The sequence below is a fragment of the Pan paniscus genome, chromosome 1 (assembly GCF_029289425.2).
Source record: "Pan paniscus chromosome 1, NHGRI_mPanPan1-v2.0_pri, whole genome shotgun sequence".
Taxonomy (NCBI): Eukaryota; Metazoa; Chordata; class Mammalia; order Primates; family Hominidae; genus Pan; species Pan paniscus.
In genome coordinates, this window is record NC_073249.2 from 91,662,807 (window position 1) to 91,687,999 (window position 25,193).

Below are 25,193 nucleotides of genomic sequence, written 5' to 3' on the forward strand. Positions count from 1 at the left end.
AGAGATCAATGTATGTTTTCCAGTGGTAGCGGATCTAATGGCCATCAACTGGTAACATCTTTGAATAAAGCAATTCAATCAATTCAGTTAGCCGTACCTAATACCATTGTGTTTGAAATATCTTATTTGACTGACTTATAATTTGATCAGTAAAGTGGGTTCCTCTGTTGCTGGATATTTTTCCAGGGATGCCCCATAAAGGGAACACATTTTCTAATAACTTCTTTTTTTCTTTCTTTTTCTTTTGTCCTTTTTTTTTTTAGACATGGGGGTTTGGTTCTGCTGCCCAGGCTTGAGTGTAGTGGCACAATTATAGCTCACTGCAGCACTGAACTCGTGGGCTCAGGCTCAGGCAATACTCTCACCTCAGCCACCAGAGTAGCTGGGACTACAGGTCATGCTACCATGCCTGACTAATTTTTTTTGTTTTTGTAGAAATGAGCTCTCAGTATCTTGTTTTAAACTAGAATGGTTTGTTGTTCTAAAATGAGAGGAGTAAAAGTATAGGACTAAAAGTGAATGAATGAAAAAGTTGTAGAAGGTTTGTGGAAGATGAATCTTGTGAAAGGAATTTTATGTGTGATCAAGCTGGCTAAGATTAGAAGAGAATTAGTTATATGTTTGCTCAGGCTGCAGGCTGATCTTGAACTCCTGGCCTCAAGCAATCTTCCTGCTTCAGCCTCCCAAAGTGCTGGGATTACGGGTATGAGCTACTATGCCCAGCCACTAATAACTTCTTAACTATCATCATAGCATCAGCTTTTCTACATGGGAAAGCTTTTATACAATCAGAAAACATGCAAAGTATTACAAGAACATTATGACACCTCATTAAGGGTAGAAATCGAAATTCACAGTCTATCTGTGAAAGTTCAAGTGATCCCTCAAATGGTAAAAATACACCACTTAAACTTTTGATTGTCTTATCAGAATTATGGGTTTGACAAGCCAAACATTTAGCACTTTTAGAAGAGTCGCCCCATCAATATTTTTTCACAATTTGGATCCTTTTATCTCTCCCATGATAAGTCATGGAGTGCAGAGCTTTTGATAATGGAAACTTTAAGGACTCAGGAAGAAGCAGGTAGCCATCCAGGTGCATAGCATTGTTTGTTAAATAAGTTATCATAGGTAATTTGACTTAACTCAATCTTTTTGGAGTTCATTCAAATTGCATATCTTAATAATTTCAGTACTGGCTGACTTAGTAGGAAAATCCGCCAGGTCATTTCCTTGGTATTTAATTAATTCTTGTTCTGCCTGATATTGGGTTAGTTTTGTGAACGAGTCACTTGCTCCACTAAAGTTCTGGGAGTTCTTGCCCAGTCCAATGGTATGATCTTGAAGTTATCAGAAACCTGTACTTGTTAGAGTATTTTTCATTACTCTCCATGAAGATGAAACACTTTAGGCTCATAGTTAGGAAAGTATCAGAGTAAACAACCACCTGTGAATGACAAGACCTGAAATGTCCATGGTTAAAGATATGATGACAGTTCATTATAATAATGATTCAATTGACAAAGTGTTTTGGTTATTTCTGTTGCATAAAACATTTTAAGATAATAACTAGAATTATAACTGTTAGAGTTATAGTAGGACTATTAGATTTCTATAAACTTTATACAGTTTCTGAAACACATTAATAACATATCTATGCAAATAGGGCTCAAAGAAAATTTGGCATTACTTTTATTATTTGACAATCCTTCCCATATAATTTAATATGTCAAATAAGCCCAGTTATTTTAGTATCTCTCTTTTTATCAGGAGAGGTATTCCTTTGAAAAGTTCCAAAAGTTCAACTTGAAAATACCAAAGTTTATTTGAGGTCCAGAAAAAGAATTAATTTAGAATTTGATTTTAGAAGTTTATCAAAAATATCAAAGAGTTAAAATATTTGATCAAAATAGGATCACAGGTCACTGTGAACAATTCATTTATTTAACCAAGGTAATATTAAAAGACTTCAAAGACAAATATAGAAAGTTACATAGTTATAGAAAAACCTGAGCTCTTTTAGTAGAGAAGGCTCAGCGTTCTTAAGTAATGAAAAACCTGAAAAAGACAACATAAAGCAAAGGAAATTATCTTGGTAAAACATGGAATCTTTGTTTTTTGGGCCAATTACACAAAAGGTAAAGGAAGACCTTTCCCAATTTCCTATTTAGAGCAGATAAATACTGCAAAAAAGTTGTGTTGTTTTAACAGGTGGACCAAGTTCTAGTTTTGTATCAATGTATTTTTATATTAATGCTCAATTTTTAGAAAAACATATAAATAATTCCATTCACATACATAAACATCTAGACAGAAAAAGACTTCAGAGCTTTTATTCAAAAATTTTAGCCATGTGCCAGGTACAATAATGCAAACTCACTAATTTATTAAGGAGTATCTAGGCTCAAATTGTTTTTCTAGACCATAGAACAAGATTTCCAGCACAGATGGCTAAAGCTTTTGACTAATAATTATTAAAAAGACTTTTAAGATTTGTTTTCATTTGCCTTTTTTAAGGAACCTTTTAAAGAGGCAAACTTTGATTTAATTTAAATGTTTAGACACTTCTATGCACCAATTAAAGAATGTATCACCTTTCTTTTTTGGCATTTTGGATACTTTCTTTCCTAATGCACCTCATAAGTGAATATTTTTAACTAGGTTAAAACTTCCACATTGTGATGACTGTAATTCTAAGTTGTTCTTAGTAAAATTAACCAGTTTTTTCCAAAAATGCACAGGTTCTGAGCTCATAATTTTTGTATAAAACATTAGCTATTGTCCCAAAAAATGGAGTCCTAGGCTTCTTAGATTTGGAGGAACTCATTTCAAAAGGTACTTACCCGAGGTCTCTAACTGGAACCAATCTAGTTAGTTATCAGATACAATCTGATCCTGGATCCAGTTCAGTAAAAATTCCTCAAATAAAGTTGAAGAGGACACAACACAGTTCGACGGAGGTTGAAACTGGGAAAGAACTTATCCAGATCCCAGTTGCTATGAGAGATCAATGGGCACATTGAATGCTAGTAAGTACCTTTACTTGGTAACTCAGTGCTCCTGTTGGTTACTAGACATCTACTTCAGATCCCACTTCTTACACCAATCTATTAAAAGAAAATCTTTAGACAAATTAAATTTAGCAGAGTTTATTTGAGCAAGGAAATGATTCATGAATTGGGCAGCACCCTGAACCACTGAAGATTGAGAGAGCTCCACCCAGCAACATTGACAGGCAGTATTTATAGAAAGAAAAAGGAAATTACATACATAAATAGCCTGATTGGTTACAGCTCTGCATTTGCCTTATTTCAACATGTTTGAGCAGTTTGCAGCCTATAATTGGCTGCTATGATTGGCTGAGGCTTGGTTACTTGTTTGCTTGTTTTTTTTTTTTTTTTTTTTGAGACAGAGTCTTGATCTGTCACCTAGGCTGGAGTGCAGTGGCACAACCTCAGTTCACTGCAACCTCCGCCTCCCACTTCAGCCTCCCAAGTAGCTGGGACTACAAGCATGCACCATCATGCCCGGCTAACTGTTTTTGCATTTTTTAGTAGAGATGGGGTTTCAACATATTGTCTAGGATGGTCTAGAACTCCTGATCACAAGTGATCCACCCGCCTCAGCCTCCCAAAGTGCTGGAATAACAGGCATAAGCCACCACGCCCTGCTGGTTACTTGTCATAAGAGTATACTGTTAAGTTGTGTTGCTGTTTGTTTACATATTAAGTTAGGTTATACTTCACTACATACAGAGGCAGCTTTAGGTCAAATTTAATTTAACACAATGTATACAAATATCAAAATACCAAATTCTATGCCTTAAACATATACAATTTGTATATGTTAATGATATCTCAATAAAGCTGTTAAAAACATTTTAAGAAAAAGCCCGGGGTGGGAGCAAACTCAATCCACTGTACTTTCTGCTTTTCCCAGGGACTGGCTGTGATCTATGCCCTTAGACTACTAATCACTTCCTTCACTTTTAAAGTAGTTTTAGTTTCCAAAGACCTTTCACATATACCATTTTGTTTAATCCCCACAGCAACTATGAGAGACAGGGATTACTATTCTTAATTTGTAAATGAGGAAACTAAATCAAAGAGAAACTAAATCCAAAGCAGCACACAGTTAATGATTCGGGGATGGAACTGGAATTTTGATCTTCTAACTCCTGCTCCAGCATATTTTATTCCTCATAGCTGCATTCAGAGGTTGCACCTTCCCCTCTGAGGAGGTGTTTCAGTGATATGAATGGTGTGGTTTCTTTTCTTTTGGTATTCTATAATCCTGGGCCATCACAGCTGGAGGAGAGCATAAGAATTTCTTGGATGGGAGGAAGACAGAACTAGAATCAAAGAATTACAAATGATTTGAGTAAAAATAGCTACAGATACAAATTGTCATTGAATAGTTAAGGTATAAGAAGCCCAAGTAATATGAGGGCAGTGTATTTTTTTTTTTCATTTTATTAGTGAGAGGAATAATGGGTGCCACCTGCTTACTCCTGATTAGCTGTCTGGCATCAAAGTCCCCTGTCTCTCTAGATTGTATTCTGATTGGTTCTGATTGCCATATGTTGATTTGCTTAGTTATCTTTTAACGACCAGCATTACATTTTGATTCTTTTTTTGCTCCTAGCCATACTGTTCAGTTGGCTGGCTTGATTTAAGTTTCTAAAATAAAACTTTCCCATTGATCTCCAAACTACTTTTTGTTTGCTCTCACTGATTTATGTGAATTATACACCCATATCACTATCTGAAATTAAGTGGCTCATTTATGTTGCATGTTTATTTACTGATCTCTTGCCTCTGGTCTTAATACTCTGTTCCCAGTGCCTACTACACTGATTAGAACATTATAGATACTCTTCCGGGCATGGTGCCTCACGCCTATAATCCCAGCACTTTGGGTGGCTGAGGCAGGTAGATCACCAGAGGTCAGGAGTTTGAGACCAGCCTGGCCAATATGGTGAAACCCTGTCTCTACTAAAAATACAAAAATTAACCAAGCTGGCAGCATGTGCCTATAATCCCAGCTACTCGGGAGGCTGAGGCAGGAGAATTGCTTGAACCTGAGAGATGGAGGTTGCAGTGAGCAGAGAACGCACCAATGCCCTCCAGCGTGGGTGACAAAGCAAGACTCCACCTCAAAAAAAAAAAAAAAAAAGAAGAAGAACTCAATAAACATTTGTTAAACAGATAAATTTCCAAGCATATATCCTACATCTGCAACTATTCTAAGTGCTTTATAGCCATTTTCTTATTTAATCCTGGTATAGACTCTACAAGAAGCTGGGCACAGTGGCTCAGCCTGTAATCCCAGCACTTTGGGAGGCTGAGGCAGGCGGATCACGAGGTTAGGAAATCGAGACCATCCTGGCTAACACGGTGAAACCCCGTCTCTACTAAAAATACAAAATATTAGCCGGGCGTGGTGGTGGGTGCCTGTAGTCCCAGTTACTGGGGAGGCTGAGGCAGGAGAATGGCGTGAACCCGGGAGGTGGAGCTTGCAGTGAGCCGAGATCTCGCCACTGCACTCCAGCCTGGGTGACTGAGTGAGACTCCGTCTCAAAAAAAAAAAAAAAGACTCTACAGGAAACTTTCTTGGTTTTGTTCACTGCAGTCTTCGGCACCTAGAATAGTTCCTGGGAGAATTTAGGCACTCAATACATATTTTTGAGATGAAGGAAGTAGGATAGAGTGAGGGAAAGCAGAGCTTCAGCCCTGAAGAAACAGGAAACTTCCTTTCCTAGGAGAATCAAATCTAAAACATATAGATAGTGAGTGCAAGCATGTTTGTAGGGGGAGGATATGAGGAGAATGTTTCTGCATGTAGACACAGTATTTGGGGTAACATGACAATATCAAAAGCATAGCAAGCATTGCTGGATAAAATAGAAGCCTAGGGAGCTATGAACACTGTAGATATACTCTTTATATGTTCTCTACAGGTAACCAAAGAAGAAATGTGCCCTATAGGCTAAGGTCATATAGCAGAGTCAGAGAATCTAAAATTGGATCAAAGAGTCTCACACCACTTCTGTAGATCCACAGTGGATAGAGACCTACTATACACCATAAACTGAAATAGAAACTATATATATCAAACAGCAATCTAGTCTAGATTTGACCTAGCAATTTCACACCTCTGATTTTATTTATTTGGGTATTTTCTTTTTTTCATAGTTAGTCTAGCTAAAGTTTTGCCAATTTTGTTTAACGTTTTAAAAGAAACAACTTTTCATTTCATTGATTTTTGTACGATTTTTAGTCTCAATTTCATTTATTTCTGCTCCGATTATTACTATTTCTTTCCTTCTACTAATTTTGACTTTGGTTTGTTCTTGCTTTTGTAGTTCTCTAAGGTGCATCATTAGATTGTTTATTTGAAGTCTGACCTAGCAATTCCACTCCTGAGTAAAATGCATGTCTACATGTGTCAGGAGATATGCACAAGAATGTTCACAACTACCTTGTTTGTAATGACCCCAACCAAAAATGTTTTCATATATTAACCCAAGAGTAGTTGTACTTTTTAGAATTAAACCCCAAAATTTTCTTTAGTTTTGTGATTTTCTCATTGTTTTAATGGTTGCTTTGCCGTCTTATCCTCTATGTCTCTTTAGCTTCACTGTATAATTTCCTTATGTTTATCTCTGCTATGGGTTGAATATGGCTTGTCCCCACCAAAACTCATGTTGAGACTTGGTCCCCAATGTGGCAGTGTTTTGACATAGCACCTTTAAGACATAATTTTAGAATTATAAAATCATTAAGATGGATTCATGTCTTTCTGATGAGACTAGGTTAGTTCTCGTGGAAATAGATTCGTTCCTGCAAGAGGAGGTTCATATAAGGCAAGGTTGCCTATCATGTTTTGCCCATTTTTGCACATGCCCAGTTCCCCTTCCATTTCTCCACCATGTTTTGACCCAGCACAAAGCACTCACCAGAAGCTCAGACGCAGCCACCCAATTTTGAACTTCCCACACTGTAGAGCAGTGAGCTAAATAAACCTCTTTTCTGTATAAATTTGACAGTCTCAAGCATTCTGTTATAGCAACAAAAAAATGGACTAGGATAATCACTCAATGCATTTTTGAGTAGTTTCTTCAGAGCTATCTTCTACTTTGTTAAATTTACCATCAACTATCCCTGATCTGTTATTTATTTTTAACTTGTCCATTGATTTGTCAATATTTTTCACTTCTTGAAAATATGATTTTTTAAACATCTTTCTGTTATTTTTATCATACTGTCTTCTTTTTCACTATGGTTTCTGTTCCTTTCTTTTGGTCAATAAACATTTTAAGCATACTTACCTCTTTCATATTGCTTTATTACCCTTAATTATTGGGATGTGAATTATCTTGTTGTATCTGTTGACTCTTTTTCCCAATGTAACTTGTGCTTTCTATTGTGTCCTCATCTTCATAGATATTTTTATTAATGTTTTATCATTATCTTCCCTTGTGGAAGTACCATCCTTTAGGTTATGAAAAAGTCCATGTAGAACTATTTTGCAATTGCTTCTGCCAGGGCCCTAGGAATGACAATGGCTCTGGACCTGTTCTTGTGTTTCTCAGCTTTTGGTTCACGCCGTATGAAAACAACAAAATACTGAGGCCCCCAAACCAGTGCATATTACAGGCCTGGGGTTTTCATTTCTCCCAGATCCTTTTTTTTTTTTTTTTCTTTTTCATTAACTCAGAGCCCTAGCAATTTTTCTCATCACTTCCCAGGACCAGTGGGCAAAGGTTTTATTCCCTTTGTAATAGACTTTACACTTATTAGAGGATATAGTTTTAGGGGACCTCTTTTGCAGAGTGTCACCTCCCACTATCCCAAGGTAAAGTCTTCTGTCCCTTCATGGACATTAGAAACTCAGTCCCCAGCACCTAGGCAAAACCAGTACCAAGACACTGTGAGCTGCTGCTCTGTCTGCTCACTATTTAATACTTCTCTTTGTTATAGGAAGGCTCCCTTGAGCTCAGCTGTGTTGTTTTAAATCTTTAGATTACATTTCACTCAGTATTTACAAGTCTTTGAAGTATGCATTGGGATGGGTGGGCAGTCTCTATTATCTTACTCCGCCTTGTTGCCATGAATTGTCCACTATGATGTTTCATATTGTATTGTTTTGAGCACTTTGACTGAAGAAGAACATTTACAATTACAACCTTCCTAGAAGAGGCCCTACAGAATGAGGAAAGGTCTTAAATCATCAAAAGGAAGAACAATTTAAAAGACTAGCCAGTATTTAAAGATCTGTCAGGAAGAAATGGGAAATCACTTTTCAGTTGCTTTGGCTGGTGACATTAAGCTCAATGTGTGAAAGTTATCAAAAGGCAAACTTTAGTGCAACTGAAAATTGTATAGCTGTTAGACTTACCCAATAAAGGATGGTCTGATTTTTGTGAACTCTGCCAGTAGTGATATCCATACTGGACCTGGATGATCATCTGCCAAATATGCTGTTGAAGAGATTACTGCATGGACGGGGGTCTTCCAATTCTGAAGTTCTTCCACTTTTTAACAAAAGTTTAATTTCATGGGCTCACCTTTCATGATCTATGGTTCAAATAAGATGGAAATCTAAGACATATCAGGAGAATAACCACCAGTGAAATGGAACAAAGCTCATAGAGAACCCAAAAAATGGAGAAAAACTGGTTTTAACGGGTGCCTTCTCAGAATCTCCAATTTTTATTTCAAGGAGAGAAAGGAAGCACTTGTCATTTTGTCAACTTCCTTTTTCTACTCCATGACTCACAAATTTACAAAGCAAATGCCTCTGAAGAGTAAGTTTCATGTAACAGACACCTAGCTACACCTGCAGAGATTTTTTAAAAACTGTATGTTGCCTTATCTCTTGGATCTTTCATTCCTCTGGATTCCTTCTCCCCCATCACACTCTCATCCTCATCCTCCTCTTCCTCCTCCTCCTTCTCCTCTTCTTCTTCCTCTTCTTCCTCCTCCTCCTCCTTCTTCTCTCTCTCCCTATCCCTCTTCCACTCTCATTTACCTATCTCATTCTTCTCTCTTTCTATCTGCCCTTCATCTGCATCTGTAGCCAGCCAGGTCATCCCATTTCTCCTTCCCTCTCCACATTCTTTTTCCCTCCACTTCTTTACTTCATTGTCTCATCCCTCTCTCAGCTCTTGACTAGGTAGTCACCCACATCTCAAATAGAAATGTGCCTATAGTATTCCACAGTGGCATCAAAACTGAGTTTCTATCTAGCTGGCTTCTCTGGCAGAGCCCTGGCCCTGACCCCTGTGGTCAGTTTCTGTTTCATCCACAGCCTACAACCACAGTGTAGGCTTCAGAGAAGATGAAATGTCAACCAAGGTTCAAATCAATGAGTGAAACTTGAGTTTAGGGAAGTGAATTTGCCTGTTCACTTTAAAGTGTATAACACTTTAATCGCCAATATTTCTCGAGCAGTTTCTATGTGCCGGCAATACATTAAGCAGTTTACATTTATTTTTCTCTTTTGATTCTCACAACAGCCTGACAAGTTAGGCACCATTATTAATCATATTTTTAAAAAACACACCTTAGAAGTGCAAAGTAACAGTTAGAGAATGGTAGCCATGGGATTGTAGCCTGGCACCAAGTTCTTGACTCTGAAACAATAAGCTTCCCACTAGGGAAGGGAAACGTGGAGAAGATGTTTCACAGGTCCTCTTTTCTATCTAGTGTTATGCTTGCAGCAGAAAAGGTCGAGATTATCCAAAGTGAGGCCAGACATCCCTGCAAACAATAATGACAGAGTTTTATTTTTCATAGTGACACTAAGAGAAATTGGGCTAGAAGATTAGCTTTAACTATATCTTTTTTAAAAGTGGAGACACTGTGGACTAAAAGAGGACTTTAAAACATGTTTTTTTTCCACTTTATGGGCAAGCCATTTAATCTCTTCGAGCCTCAGCTTTCTCATTTATGAAATCAGAATCTCATATGAGTCTTATGTAAGAGATTACATAATGTGTATAAATCACCTGGAACATAGTAGATACTTGGTATTTTTTAGCTGAGTCTTAATCCAATTTCTCTTAGTAACACATTCCAGCTTCTCCAACCTACCCATTCCCATCTGCAGGCTAATTTCAAGTCACTCATCAGTCTCACGCCATTTAATCCACGAACCTCTCTCATCAACCCCAGTCCTCACCCAATCTGAGCTAAGTGATAGTTCTGTTTTTCCATAGAATCATGTGCATGCCTCTATTACAGCTCTCATCACACTGCCACTATCTACCATCCTGTCTCCCTAACTAGTCTGTGAGTTCCTGGAGTATGGAGACTTCTCCATTTATCTCAATATCTTCAGTGCTAAGCACAGGGTCAGGCACATCTCAAGTACTCAGTAAATGTTTTCTAATTAAGCCCTACTTTTAAAATATGTTAAACTGTGGACCTAATACACTTTGGCTTCAATGGAAGTATGAGAGGAGTTGCCCAGATGAGCCAATAGCTATTGTGAGCCAAAGACTTAGTCACATGGTTCTCACTTAGGTTAGAAATACTCAGAATGCAAATACTACCTTAAAAATATTCCAGGCTTGGTCCATATTCTTCTTGGTTTTATACACTAATCATCTGTACCCTCGTTTTTCTTAGTATTCATCTTTAGATGCTAAAAATTCAAAATCTTTTAAGCCTGTGCTCAGCAGGTCAATTCCTTTTATCTAGCTCCCCAAATAAATATATAAAAATTCCCTCCCCTTCTTTTAGGGCTACTCAATCTTCTACCAAGATCCTGCCTCCTTTCTCTTTCTAGCTCTGCTGTCCTTACTTTGTTTAAGCATGGATTTGCCCAATAATAAAACTATGTTTATTGTTTGGCTTTCAAGACATGTAATTCCTAATGGTTTCTGGCATTGTTTCAGCTGCGGCAGCTTAAAATTAAGCGTCTCCAGAAAATCAGCTGTAATGAATCTGAGATTCATTCCTGTCCTGGTTTGTGGCTGGTAACTTTGTACAAGGTAGCCTGTGTAATCTTGAGTCCTTACTTTAAAATTGCATGACTTCATAGATTACAGCTATAATCTTGTCTATGTACAATTAGCCTTTGGAGATTTTTTTAAATGTAGAGGCTTTTGTTTTTTAAATATTATTGTTAGTACTTCATTTTTTTTAATCTAATGCTAACAATAGCTTGCATTATTTTCTTCCAAATTATGTTACCTTTATATTTCTCTATTTAAAGGCTTGCTTTGCACTATAACTTACTTTAACCTATAAAGTTTTGTAAGAATTTTCTTCCATTTGAAACCCCTCTCTTTTCCAACTGAATACTGAAAGAATTTAATGTAATCTATGAACTTGGGGCACCTGGCAAAATTATTGAAGAAGCACTGACACAACACCAATGCCTTCTGTGTCATGACTTGCCCTGCATGTTTTTTGCTGCTTCTTTCAAAGAAGGGGAAAGATCACGGAACTAATCTGTATTGAAAATCCTGTGTTCTTCTGACTACTAAGAGCACAAAAAATCTATTATTTTCCATTCAAAAAAGTATTCATTTATCCCCACCCTATATTTGGTATCTTTAAACAGCTCCCTCACACTATAACACAACTAGCCTCCAATATTTCTACAATTCAATCTTTCAGCAGTCTTTGATAAAAAATTCTGTTTAAGTCCTTCATAAAACAAAAATTTGTATAAAATAAGTTCTCTGGGCATGAAGAAAAAAATTAACTTTTTAAAATGCAATAAATACCTAATGAACACTGAGTAGATCTTAAGTTGTTTTCCACTGACTAGATCTTAAGTTCTTTTTCCCCTGGGAAGAGGAAGTGCTTAGCCTGAGCTCTACTCCGGAGGCTGGGGACCTTCCATCTTGACATCCTGTCTCACCCCCAGAACTCTCATTTTAACTGCCTCCCTGTCCCTCACCATTTCTTTAAAGCTTTCCACCACAGAATCCCAACCACAGTCAAACAAGTCCTCTTCTTTCCCCGGACTCACCTGTTCTTGACTCTAAACTTTGTCACTGGGCACATGTCTCCTCATTAGTCTTCATGAAGGCAGAGATGTTTTATCAGTTTTGTCCACTGCTATATCTTCCAACACTCAGAATAGTGCCTAGCATTATTGAATGAAGGAATAGTTGAATGCAATTATTACTTGGTGTTTAAGACCAAATAATAATGTAATTATTGGTCTTAAACGCCAAGTAATAATTGCATTCAACTATTCATAAGTCAAAAATTGCACAAGTTTATCTCATTGAATAAAGAGTATATCTCAGGAAGTTCAGTGAAAATTAACCTAATGAATATCAAATGTTAGTTTCAGATTCACATTGCTATTTCAGGCTATTCTAGCTTGCCTTTCAGATTCACCTCCAATTGCAAAGTTTTATCTTCTCTTTGGGTTGTGTTACCTTATTGCTTCTCTGCCAAGTTGCTAACTATCTGGTAGCAAATACTCATCTGTAGAGAAAAAATCCCATATAAAAAAAAACCTAGCGATTCATCTTTTTCTATAGTTAAGAATTATCACCTAATATAATTGTTTGGTAACTGCCTGATTTTTTAAGCTTTATACTGTCAAGTTAAATCTATGAGAAGCTAAAATGATCATAAAGATATCACCCTCATTCAAAGCTCAGACCCAGCAAAATTGCTATATGAATAAAATATGTACACAAACTAATCTTTTTAAAAAACTTTTCCCAAGGCTGTATATGAATATAAAAACCCAGATTTGAATTATACATGCAAACTGTAAAAGCAGAGACACATGCTCCCTATTAAGTCTGTGTTTTAAAATATCCAGTTACCAATCAAGAAACCCCAGTAGATTCCAAAGAAGCATAGTCTGTAAGAAACCATGACAAGGTAAAAGATTATTATCTGGCAAGTAGTGCCTAGAATCAGGTCTGAGGGCGCCAGAAGGGACTATGAATCACAAGGTGAGAAAAGATAATTTGCAGCAAATTGGTAAGATATGTGGGAGGAGCTAAAGTAGTTGGGTCTGCCGGGTGAGGTGGCTCACACCTGTAATCCCAGCACTTTGGGAGGCCAAGGCAGGTGGGTCACCTGCGGTCAGGAGTTCTAGACCAGCCTGACCAACATGCCAAAACCCCATCTGCACTAAAAATACAAAATTAGCCAGGCGTGGTGGTGCATGCCTGTAATCCCAGCTACTCGGGAGGCTGAGGCAGGAGAATTGCTTGAATCCAGGAGACAGAGGTTGCAATGAGCTGAGATCGCACCATTGCACTCCAGCCTGGGCAACAAGAGTGAAACTCCATCTCCAAATAAATAAATAGATAAGTAAAATAAAGTAGTTAGGTCAGGTCATGAACAATAAGAGGACATTAGAGGCCTGTTTGTGTTGCTTTATTGTGGTGCTATCAACTGTGAAAAGCTGAGGCAAGCCTGAGAGCTTGTGAGAACTACAGGACCAGCCAGTAAGTCCTTGTTTCAGCACCAAATTTAATTTATACTGGCTGTGTTAACTTGCACAAGACCCTTACCTTCCTGAATCTGAATTTCCTCATTGGAAAATGGAGTCCATTAATGCCCCCTCACAGAGTTGTGGTACTTGGATTGATCACAGTGGTGCACATATTTACTACATTATTATGCGCTGGAGAGGAGCCAGGCCTACCCTATACCAGTTTTCTCTTCTTAATCACTGGCACCTCCTTTCCTACAGTTGTTGAAGCAAAAAACAGAATCGTTATGTCCTCCTTTCTTTTCTCCAGCTCACATCCATCCCATGAGGAAATCTATCAACTCCACCTTTAAAATATATCCAACAACATGCTACCACCACTCACCACCTCTACTACAACTACCTGGGCCCCTATCAGCAGGTTTCCTTTTTCTTGTTTTCACTCAGGCTATTACAAGAGCTTCCTCACTGGTCTCTCTCTCTGCCCTACCTTTGCATCCTACAGTTCTTAATCGTAACACAGAGAGAGCCTTTTAAAATATGTCAGGTCACACATAGGGTTCATGCCTGTAATCTTAGCATTTTGGGAGGCTGAGCGGGAGGATCACTTGAGCCCAGCAGTTCAAGACCAGCCTGGGTAACAAAGCAAAACACTATTTCTGCAAAAAATTTAAAAATTAGCTGGGCATGGTGATGTGTGTCTTTGGTCCCAGCTACTCAGGAGGCTGAGGCAAGAGGACTGTTTAATCTGGGTAGATTGAGGCTGCAGTGAGCTATAATCATGCCACTACCCTCCAGCCTGGGTGACAGAGTGAGACCTTGTCTCAAAAAATAATTTAAAAAAAGAAACTAAATGTGTCACATCACATTATTCATATGCTGAGGCCCTTCCAGTGGCTCAGATCTCGCTCAGAGCCCTTACAATGGCCCACAAGGCCTGTGGGATCGGGTCCCCTGCCATACCTCCCTGACCCAAATCTCCTCTTCACTAACTTGGTAACAATCACATTGAAATAGGAGTTCAGCAGGACTTGGTTTTTAAGACACAGGTCACAATGACCCCACTGATAAAACAACATACAGTAAAGAAGCCAGCCAAAATCAACCAGAACCAGGATGGTGACAAAAGCGGCCTCTAGTCATCCTCACTCCTCATTATATGTTAATTATAATGTATCCGCATGCTAAAAGACACTCCCACCAGCTGCCAAGACAGTTTACAAATGCCAGGCAACATCCCAAAGTTATGGTGGAAAGATATGGTCGAAAAACGCAGGGAACCCTCATTCCAGGAATTCCGTGCCCCTTTCCTTTCCCAGAAAATTCCTAAAGAGTCCACCCCTTGTTTAGCTATGATCAAAAATAACCGTGGAAATAGCCAACCAGCAGCTCTCAGGGCTACTCTGCCTATGGGGTAGCCACACTTTTTATTCCATTACTTTTTACTAAATTTGCTTTCACTTTACTCTGTTGGCTCAATCTTGAATTCTTTTCTGTGTGAAGCCAAGAAGCCATGTGGCCTCCCAGGCTGAGCCCCAGTTTTGAGGTTCACCCTGTGACAACATGTCCTACTGATGCCTTGATTTTAGCACAGTGAGACTCATTTCAGACTTACCTCTAGAACTGTAAATTTGAGAAATTTCATTGTTTTAAGCCACTCAGTTTGTGCCTGCCATCAACACTGTCTCAAATTATTTATTCCTACACCTTATGGTCCATTGTAAATCACAAGCCTGTGAACCCAGAAAATCTTAGACAAGTCTCAGTTAATTTAGAAAGCTTATTTTGCCAAGGTTGAGGACACACGCCCATAACACAGCCTCAGGAAGTCCTGATGACATGTGCCCCAAATGGTCAGGGCACAGATTGGTTTTATACATTTTAGGGAGACATAAGACATCAATCAATATGTGTAAGAAGTACATTGGTTCACTCTGGAAAGGCGGGACAACTTGAAGAAAGTCCGGAAGACTGAAGTCGGGAAGGAGCTTCCAGGTCACAGACAGGTGAGACACAGTTACATTTTGAGTTTCTGATTAGCCTTTCCAAAGGAGGCAAATCAGATATGCATCTATCTTAGTGAGCAGAAGGGTAACTTTGAATAGAATGGGAGGCGGGTTTGCCCTAAGCAGCTTCCAGCTGGAGTTTCCCTTAGTGATTTTGGGGTCCAAGATATTTTCCTTTCACAAGCACAACTCATGCTTCCTACTTTGGCAGCACATTAAAAGATATGCAACATCTTTACATGATTCACAACCTTAGTGCCAAACCACTTACACTATCCCTTTTTCCACTACAAACTTCAACTTTCTTTAGATCTGCACTACTCAATATCATAGCCATTAGCCACTTGTACAACTTTCTTCAGATCTGCATTATCAAATATGGCAGCCATTGGCACCAGGAATATGGCTAGCCTGCATTGACATGTGTTGTAAGTGTAGAATACATAGCAGATTTTGAAAACTTACATATATAAAGTAATGTAAGACACCTCATTAATAATTTTTTTTTTTTGAGATGGAGTCTTGCTCTTGACATCCAGGCTAGAGTGCAGTGGCACAATCTCCGCTCACTGCAACCTCCGCCTCCCAGGTTCAAGAGATTCTTCTGCCTCAGCCTCCTGAGTAGCTGGGACTACAGGCGCATGCCACCACGGCCAGCTAATTTTTTTGGTATTTTTATTAGAGACAGGGTTTCACCATATTGGTCAGGCTGGTCTCGAACTCCTGACCTTGTGATCCACCTGCCTCAGCCTGCCAAATTGCTGGGATTACAGGCATTAGCTACCGCACCTGGCCCTCATTAATAATTTTTAAACTACTGATTACATGTAGAAATTAGTTTGAATATGCTGGGTTAAATATATTATTAAAATTAATTATTGCCAGGCACAGTGGCCCATACCTGTAATTCCAGAATTTCGTGAGGCTGAGGCAAGTATTACTTGAGCCTGAGTCCAGGAGTTTGAGACCAGCCTATGCAACCCAGTGAGATCCTGTCTAAAAAAATAAAAATAAAATTGTACCTCGTTCTTTTTACCTTTTTAATATAGCTACTAGAAAAATTTCAATTACACACATGGCTTGCATTATACTTCTCTTAGATAGTACTATATATTCTATAGCCATTCTAACTTCTAAATTTGGGACTAATCATATTGTGCATAGCCTCACTCAACCCTCAGGCCTGACTCAACAATGTCTGGCTTCATTCCTTGACTGTTGCTGCCCATCCTGTGCCAGATTGATAAGACACTCCCATCAGCCACCCAGCAATAGGTACAGGAAACATAACCATGGACAACAGTGCTGCCTTAAGGCAATTGTGCTCTACTTATTGAAGCTCTACTATTCTATCTATAGTGTAGCTTTACAATTTTTACAATCCTGTTTTATCAGTCCCATTTGATGTTAAGTGTTTATATAAGGAAAAAAGCACTAAAAGAAGACAACTATTAGGAACACTTTGGTTCCTTCTCCCCAGCCTTGTTCAAACTTTTTAATTTACATCTTATTAAATGTAGCTGTATATATTAATATATTTTTATATATGTGCAGATAAAACTATTGGAAGGGAAATTTCTAAAATGTTAACAATTTCTAAAATGTTAACAGTGTTTTCTCTAGGTAAAGATAAAAACAGGTGACTTTTGTTTCATAATTTTATGATTTTTCTGAAATGTCTATAATATACATATATTGCTGTCATAATCCAAGGGTAAGAGACCTCAATTTATAATCAATCACCCAAGCCTGATAAAGCAGAGCAAGCAAGTCTGTTCCACGTCGCTATGAAGTCAAGAGAAAGAGTGGGTTTCCTGTGGGGTTTGCTCACCCAAGAACCAAATGAAACAAGTCAAGCTGTTGGCTGATTCTCTTTAACCATCCCAGTAGACTGTCTGCAAAGACTCTTAGTGGAAAGAGAAGGAGGTAGTCCAGGATTTTGAGGATGAAAATATAGATTCAATGAAGGTGAAGGGGGAATTTCCTGAGTAGATCTGCCTACATCAAGCAGCAGATGAAGTCATAGGTTCCAGAACACTAGATCCCATCTTATTTAGGCACCAGCCTATTTAGGCACCAGCCACCTCACCCCAAACACACAAATGATCAGAAAAAAATGGGGTACTTGAAGAAAAGCAGCAGAATCCCCAAAGACTCCCAAGGACCAAGATCATTTCCCACTCTGCCCAAATATGCCTCCCTTGCCTCGATGTTTGTCCATGCTGTCAAGGTGCTGTAGTGTGAGTATGTAACCACTGGTATGTCTGACTGAGTGATGAAGGGTCAGAACACAAGAAGAAAAAGGACAGGAGACAGCAGTATAATTTGTCCTCATTTAGCATGTCCATGTTCACATCTGCATCCCAACAACCCCTCCCTACTAATGAAGAACTCCAGGAATGTACCAGAAATGCCAGTGACTCCACCCCACCCTAACCCCACCATACCTTAGCCAACAGAACATAAGGAAAAGAGTAAGAGCTTTTTAGTCAAACAACGCTCAAACCTTGGTTCTTTCATCTCCTCTGTCACTAACAGCAGTGAGATTTTGAACAAGTTATTTGTTTCACAATCTATAAAATTGTGGTCAAAGTGCCTCCAGTGGGAGGGAGACCAGCCAGGACCCCTTTCCTAACAGGCAACTTTGTACATTTCAGTAATGCTCCCCAGGTACAGTAAATACATAGTCCAGGTAAAATGGACCTCCTTGTAGTCCCTTCTACCTCTCCCTCACCCTCCCTTATTCCTTTCCTCTCTAGACTCTCCTAATGGACTAAACATCCTCCTCATATTCATTTTGATCGGAAAAAAAAGGGAACCAAAGCTGACCTTCTACATCTCCCCTGCACACTGCTTCCAACACACACACCCCTGCCCCTGCCAAAGCTTGTTCACAACAATCCTGATCGCGTTCTTGCACCTTATCAGGATTCTCTGCACATGGTATGTTTCAAATGGACACATCATCTAGGAAAAGTTTTCACTGGGCCTAGAAAGAATCCTTAGACCCAAAAGAAAGAGGATAAAACGAATGAATAACTGGCAAAAGGAAAAATGTACGCTTGACTTCATAGCATCTCTGAAAAGAAAACTAAACTCAGAAGTACCATTTTGAGTAAAATTGTTCTTCCCTTTCTTGCTTCCCCTTCTGCTGTACAGTTTCTTTTCCCAACAATCTTTTCCTCAAATAGAGTTGTATGAGCCACCTGGGGAGAGTCAAAGGAAGGTTGGTGTGTAACCCCAGGGAATTCCCAATATGAGGGAATTCAAGTGAAAATGAAATGAACTGAGGGAAACTATTTAGTGACAAAGAATATAAATTCCAGCTTCTGAATCCCAGAGCCATTTTTCAGACATTAATATGAAAAGAGAAAATACTGGCAATATTGAGGCCATCATAAAGAATATGCTTTTACAATGAATTAGGCAGTTGAACAAGGAGTGGTTTTTTGGTGTGCCTTGCTCCAGGGCACCTACATCTATCCGGGAAGACATGTCATAATTAATATAGCTTAAAGGGTGGCAGAAATTGAACAGGCAGTGAAATGAGGAAGATTTCTAGTGCCTCCTAAATGGGGACTTCACATTGTGGTGTCATGATATGCTAGGAAGTAGTATGAATTCCCAACATTAAATATAATCAAATGAAAACACTACTCCCAAACTAAAGAAAGATGAGCCTCTTCACAAGTCTATTCTCTTCACAGGATGTAAGGATGACTCAGAGTTGATCATCCTTACAAAAATGGCCTACAGTTCAATATCAGCAACAAGCAAGAAACTATTCTATTCAGAGAATATTCAGAGAAATTCCATTTTCAAGTGATACTAACTCAAGACCTAGAGAGTCTTCATATTTATTTTAATTTCATAAAATAAGCCTAAGGCTGGAAGAAAAATATATAGGCACTTCCGACAGATTTTGATACTAAAAGCAATCATCCATATCCAGTACCTTTCCATGTAGCCAGTGACGAGCAAGCTGGGTTTAACTAAGCAAAATGTATGAACATAAATGGTGGGGGAAAAACTCAGATCTGTGGAAAAATGATGGGGACTAATGGGGGACGGGAAGCACAGAGCTGTGAAAAAATGATGGGGAAGAGGGATGCAAGAAGGTTTAAAGGGGTTTAGCAAAAATAAGAGCTTTACATTCACTCATCTACTCATACTGACTGTATGCCAGGTGCTAGGAACACAGTGCTGAATAGGACATATTCCATGTCTGCATGGAGATTACAACTAGTAAGGTGGATATACACCTAAGCCTGACATAATACAGCATAATTAAGTACTAAAGTTGGGGCAAACCAACTTGAGGAAAGACCCTTTAACCCATCGTGGGGTGTGAGAGGTCACGAAAAGCATCCCAGAGTAAAGAAGGTCAGAAGCCAAGGCAAATGCCAAGGTGAAAGGCATTGTGAACAAATCTCCTTTCCTACTCACCTAATGTCCTTTTTACTTTCACTTATGGCCCAGACAAAAGGCGATGATCAAAAGAGGTGGGTAAACGGACCAGAGGATGAAACCAGCTGAAACCATGATGTTATAATCACACATACAACTATGTGAAAATTTGAGAATACAGGAGGGAGAGTGTAACTCTGAGACTGACAGAGGTGATGTTTAGGCCAAATAGTGGAGGTTGGGTAAAAAAAAAAATGGCAAGAGAATCGTAGTGGGAGACATTGACAGAGTATTCATGGCTGATCGATTTCATCAGCCCAAACAGAACTGTCACCTAGAGTCCACTGCTCAAATTGGCTCCTTTTATTTTTTCCTGGTAAACTAGCCAACATATGTGGAGTATGCTCAATTGCCCCTTCTAGAAGGCCTTAAAAAAAAAGTGTTTTTTTTCTCTCTTCAGTATTTTATTTGATGTTTCTGTTAGATTTCTTATCCCTAAGCAATGGCAGAAAAATATGTTTGCCAATATACAATCAGCTCTGAGAGTCAAATGAAAACTGTCCTTCTTTACATGTGTAGGTTTCTCCAGTGCTGCATGAGGGTGCAGTTGTGCTCAACTTTTTCTCAAGGTCAATACTACATTTATAGATTTCTTCACCATTGAGGATTTTGGTGTTGGATGAAATGAAGGCACCAAAAGATGCTTCACAGCATTGGACATAATATATGGGACTTCTCCTTCAAGTGGATTCTCTTGAAGCTGAGGAAGGACGGCACACTAAGTGAAGATCTTCCCACTTACTGCCTGCACAGACCCACTCCCCTGAAGAATGCTTCTGTGGAACAATCACATCTTAGGGGAAATCACTGACATATTCTTCTTGGTGAGTTGCCGTCTATCTTTCACTGTCTTCCTGTTGCTGAACAATTTACAGATTGGAGGATGTACAGCATTTATGGACCTTTCTTGTAATATTTCAGTATACTGTGATACCCTGGAAATGTCCTGCTAACCAAACCTGAGTAAAAAAAGAAAAAAAAATACATGTCTCAAATGTATATTAGTATTATGGGAATCCAACATTTTTGAGAATTCAAAACAAAGGAAGAAAACCAAAATGAGGTATAGCCAAATTTCCAACTTCCTTCCTTCCTTCTTTCTCTCTCTTTTTTTTTTTTTTTTTTTTTTTTGGAGACAGTATCTCACTCTGTCGCCAAGGCTGGAGTGCAGTAGCATGATTATGGCTCTCTCTGCAGTCTTGATCTCCCAGACTCAAGTGATCCTCCCACCTCAGCCTCCCGAGTAGCTGGGACCACAGGTCCAGTCACCACCGTGTCTGGCCAGTTTTTGTATTTTTTGTATAGATGGGGTTTCACCATTTTGCCCTGGCTGGTCTCAAACTCCTGGGTTCTGGTCAACTTTCATTCATCCATTATCACTCTCCACTTTCAACTATTACTCTACATATTTTTAAAATGAAAAATAGTATTGGTTTTATTGCATATTTCATGCTTTGAAAGAGATAATAAGCAGATTCTGGAAGTTCTTTGAAAATACAACCATGGTGTTTTTGAGAGCTAGACTAAAATATGACTTTAACATTATATACAAAAGAAATAGCTTGGGTCAGAACAAAGGGAAAGGGGCCTTAAGAATGGGAAGTGGAGTGTATAATAGAGAAAGATGTGAAGAAGCAAAATACTTTGGAATTAGCTGGGGTAGGTGTGGGAAGGAGCAGAAGCACACACAGAAAGGTAAAAGATAAATCGATGTCATTCTGCAATGTTGCTCATCTGTATATCTGTGTTCTCTACAACTGAACTCTCAGCATCTAGGATTCTAACTAATGCATCCCCACCACAGAGCTCACAGACCCCTGCACACAGCCAGCACTAAAGAGTTTTTGAGGGCACAAGAAGTTTTACTCTCTCTTCCCCCTCTTTCACCATATATCTCCCTGACGACTTCTTCAAACCTAAATACATCAGTTTCCTCTCTTTTTCCAGTTTCTTTCACTTCCCACTCTCTGACCTAGAAGTCAACCCAGGGTTAGGTCCTCTGTTAAATGACAGGCTGTGGAGGCCAGAGACAAAATGGCAGGTCTGAGAGTTCCTATCTAAGGCCATCAGACTTCAAAGAAGCAAAGAGGCTACAGAGAGGTAGAACATAGAGGTGGAACCAGAAGAGACAAGGATCAGAAGAGAAGCAGAAATAAGTGAAATGAAGTAGGATGGTTCCGATCTGCTCGTGCCTAAAAACATTTACTGTGGGATCCTTTTCTTAGGGTCCTTGGCGTGACTCCTGGGGCAAGGGCAGAGTGTTAGAGGAGCACTGTCTAGGACAAAAACAAGAAAAGGTACTCACGAGGGAGAGAAGGATGAAGATTCCAGGAACTGCATGTGAGAAAGAGGACAGAAACAGAGTATTTACGACTAGTCGGAGCCAGTATGAAATAATAAAGGGAATCTGTAGGTTTTATAGAGGGAAGTCAAAGATGTGGGAGGAACTGAGCGTTAACGAAGGCAAGGCAGAAAGTGACCCTAGAAATGCTGTCGGGTTTCCAGTCCCTGTTCACACTTCATTCAATGTCTCATCCAAAAGAGAAACAGCAGAATTAAGCCACACCCACGTAGCTAGTCCACACTCGATTCCCCCGTGCAAGCAACTTTTTCTCAAATGATTTTCTCAAAAATCTTCGTGACTCAACTAGTCGCGAAGATTTCCTCTTAAAAGAACAAATTGCTACCACCCTGCAAAAACTACAACACCCATAGTGCCCCGCGCACAGCCCGAGTGACCCATTCTCTTCCGATTCCCACTAGCTAACGGTCTTAGCCAATTTCCTCGGCCGGGAAATGATTTGGAGCACATGCGCACTTCCTCTCCTTGTCCTGGGCTGGCCTCCAACTTGGAACGCGGGCGAACCGCCTGACCTCTTCCGGCGGCCTCAGCCTGGGACGCATGCGCACATCGAGGCTCCCCGACATCAGGGCGCGGGTCTTTAATTACATATTTTGCTATGCTCCAGGCTATGCATTTGGAACAGTGCTTTCCTTTTTATCTTTATTTTGTTTCTTTTGCTTAACTTCGGGATGCAGCAATGAAGTGTTATTAAAAGAGCCCTAAAGCTGAGGGTGAAATTTGGACTCTGTAACAAACCAGCTGTGGGGTCTTAAGCAAGTCACTTAAACGTGGGGACCTCGGCCTCCAAACCAGATGACACTCGAGGCACAGCCTGCCTCCTATCCCTGCTGGAAAGACTGTGGAAATGGTACAGTTGGTGCCCATAGACCTCCAGACCCCCATGGGACAGCAGCTGGGCATTCCTCCACCATTGAATGAAGTGTGAGCAGGGACTGGAAACCGGACAGCAATTCTAGGGCCAGTTGGAAGGAGAGGTAGGGAAAGAGAAGCTTCCTTAGCCTTTCCCTCGAGCCCACGTCTCATCAGTAAGCAATTCCTGACAGTTCTCCACCTACATATCTTCCCACTTTTCTCCATCCACACTGCCATTTCTCTATCTCCACTGCCATACCATTTTCTCTTGCTTAAATGATTTCCCTGTTTCTAGTCCCTACCCTACTGGCTGTGGGATCATTCTAAGATGCAAATTTGATCATTAAAATATTTCATGGCTTCTCTTGGCCCACAGAATAAAGTCCGAACACCTTAACAAGGCTGTCATTGCCTGACTTCTTCCTAGTCTTCCAGACTTCCTTCTCTCCCTCTGTGTTCCAGTCATCTTCAGAAACTATCAGTTTAACAAACCAGGCTGCCTCTTACTTCAAAGACTTTTTGCATGTAGAAACAACTTAATGAACATTCTGAACTCTGCTGAACATATTCTCAATGAGGTTTTAACCAGTGCCTTCAACCATACTCTCAGTTCTTCCAGCCCTGACGGATTCTGTAGTTTTCTGTTTACTTAATTATTAGAAGTCCAGTCTAATGCAGTCCACTTAAAATCTTACATCTCATTTCAAGTTTTGCAGTGAGATTTGCAAAACTTCCTTCCTTCCCCTCAGCACCAGCCAGACTTGAACAGTGGAACTTGGTTTGGGGAAGTGGTGTATTCTGTCCTTTAATAGAAGTCTGCCTTTCCCAAAAATACTTATTGTGTTGGGACCCCGAGGAAAAATCAGGGAGGGCTGGGAAGTGAGGGCCAAAAGTCATTTTGCCTAACTGGGCATTTAATTGCAATTGTCTGTTGGTTCTCTCCACCTCTCAGTTGAAGGCTGATTGGTCACGAATACCTTCCATTTGGAAGGTACCCAAATGCTAGTTCTTAATAGGCACATGGGTTAGTTCCCTGGGAGCTCTCCCCAGTACACAATTCCTTGATGGGAGATCTGCTGCAGCTTAAAACTGTTACTGGTAGAGGGTCTTGACTGCAAGTTGTCCAGATTTTTGGCGTTTTCAACAAAGGATTGGACAAAATGCACAGCAAAGCAAGGAAAGAAGGAAGCAACAAAAGCAGAGATATATTGAAAGTGGAAGTACACTCCACAGTGTGGGAGCAGGCCGAGCAGAGGCTCAAGGGCTCTGATGCAGCATTTTCTTGGGTCCAAATACCCCCTAGAGGTTTCCCATCGGCCACTTGGTGTTCACCCCATGTAAATGAAGTGGTGGCCCACAATCAGTCTGATTGGTTGTGGAAAACAACCAATCAGAGGCTGAAGTGAAGTTACAAAGTTACACTCCTATGCAAACATCTGATTGATTGCAAAAAGCAACCAATCAGAGGTACTTTCAGTTTCCCATCTGCCCTGCAGAAAAGGTAGGAGTTTTTAAAGGGAGCAGCTTCTGGTCCTTTTGTTACTTAGGCGTGGAAAATTAAGGCTTTCCTTTCAATTTAGTTCTAAGGAAGTCGGCATGAAACCGCCTTAGGTTCCTTGCCTTCAGACCCTATTCTCCTGCCTCATAACTATTTCCCACAACCCCTCAGCCCTGCTCTTGGTGGTATAACTAGGTTCCCTGGCTTGGCAGCCAATTCTCTTGGAAGGAGAACCGGCAAGATGGCCCACACCCTGTTGAGTTTCACACTGTTCATTTAACTCACAGTAAACTCACACCGATTTCCACACTGTTCATTTGACTCACACATCCTTGCTAAACCAAGTGGTAAGAGTGATAGCTCTTTCCCTGTCATCCTTCTCTCCCTGCTCTAGTGATCACAGAGTACAGATCAACAAGCTCATCAGCAGATATCCAACCAGAGATTGAGATAACAGTCTCTTCTTGCCAGCCCACCAATTTCTATGAGTGATTCTCTTGGAGACCCCTCACTTGGAGGAGGTGAGAACAAAAGTCACATCACTCATTTCCGTGGCTGGGTTCACACGACTCCATCAGTG

The 25,193-nt window shown here is 39.8% G+C and overlaps 1 protein-coding gene across 11 annotated transcripts in view; it reads right to left on the reverse strand.

Moving 5' to 3' along the window:
- CD1D (CD1d molecule) overlaps positions 1 to 25,193 on the reverse strand; it is a 44,186-nt gene that overhangs the window by 12,343 nt on the left and 6,650 nt on the right. For 2 of the 11 annotated variants that reach the window (XM_055112884.2, XM_055112893.2), the window contains exons 2-5: positions 19,878 to 20,857; positions 11,989 to 12,105; positions 9,568 to 9,764; positions 8,401 to 8,579 (exon numbers count right to left, since the gene is read on the reverse strand). The gene's annotated coding sequence lies outside the window, so the exon portion shown is untranslated. Of the gene's footprint in view, positions 1 to 2,843; positions 2,998 to 8,400; positions 8,580 to 9,567; positions 9,765 to 11,988; positions 12,106 to 13,504; positions 13,681 to 16,332; positions 16,428 to 19,877; positions 20,858 to 25,193 lie in introns of all 11 variants that reach the window. The other 9 variants (XM_055112901.2, XM_055112898.2, XM_055112881.2 and 6 more) reach the window with 9 other exon arrangements.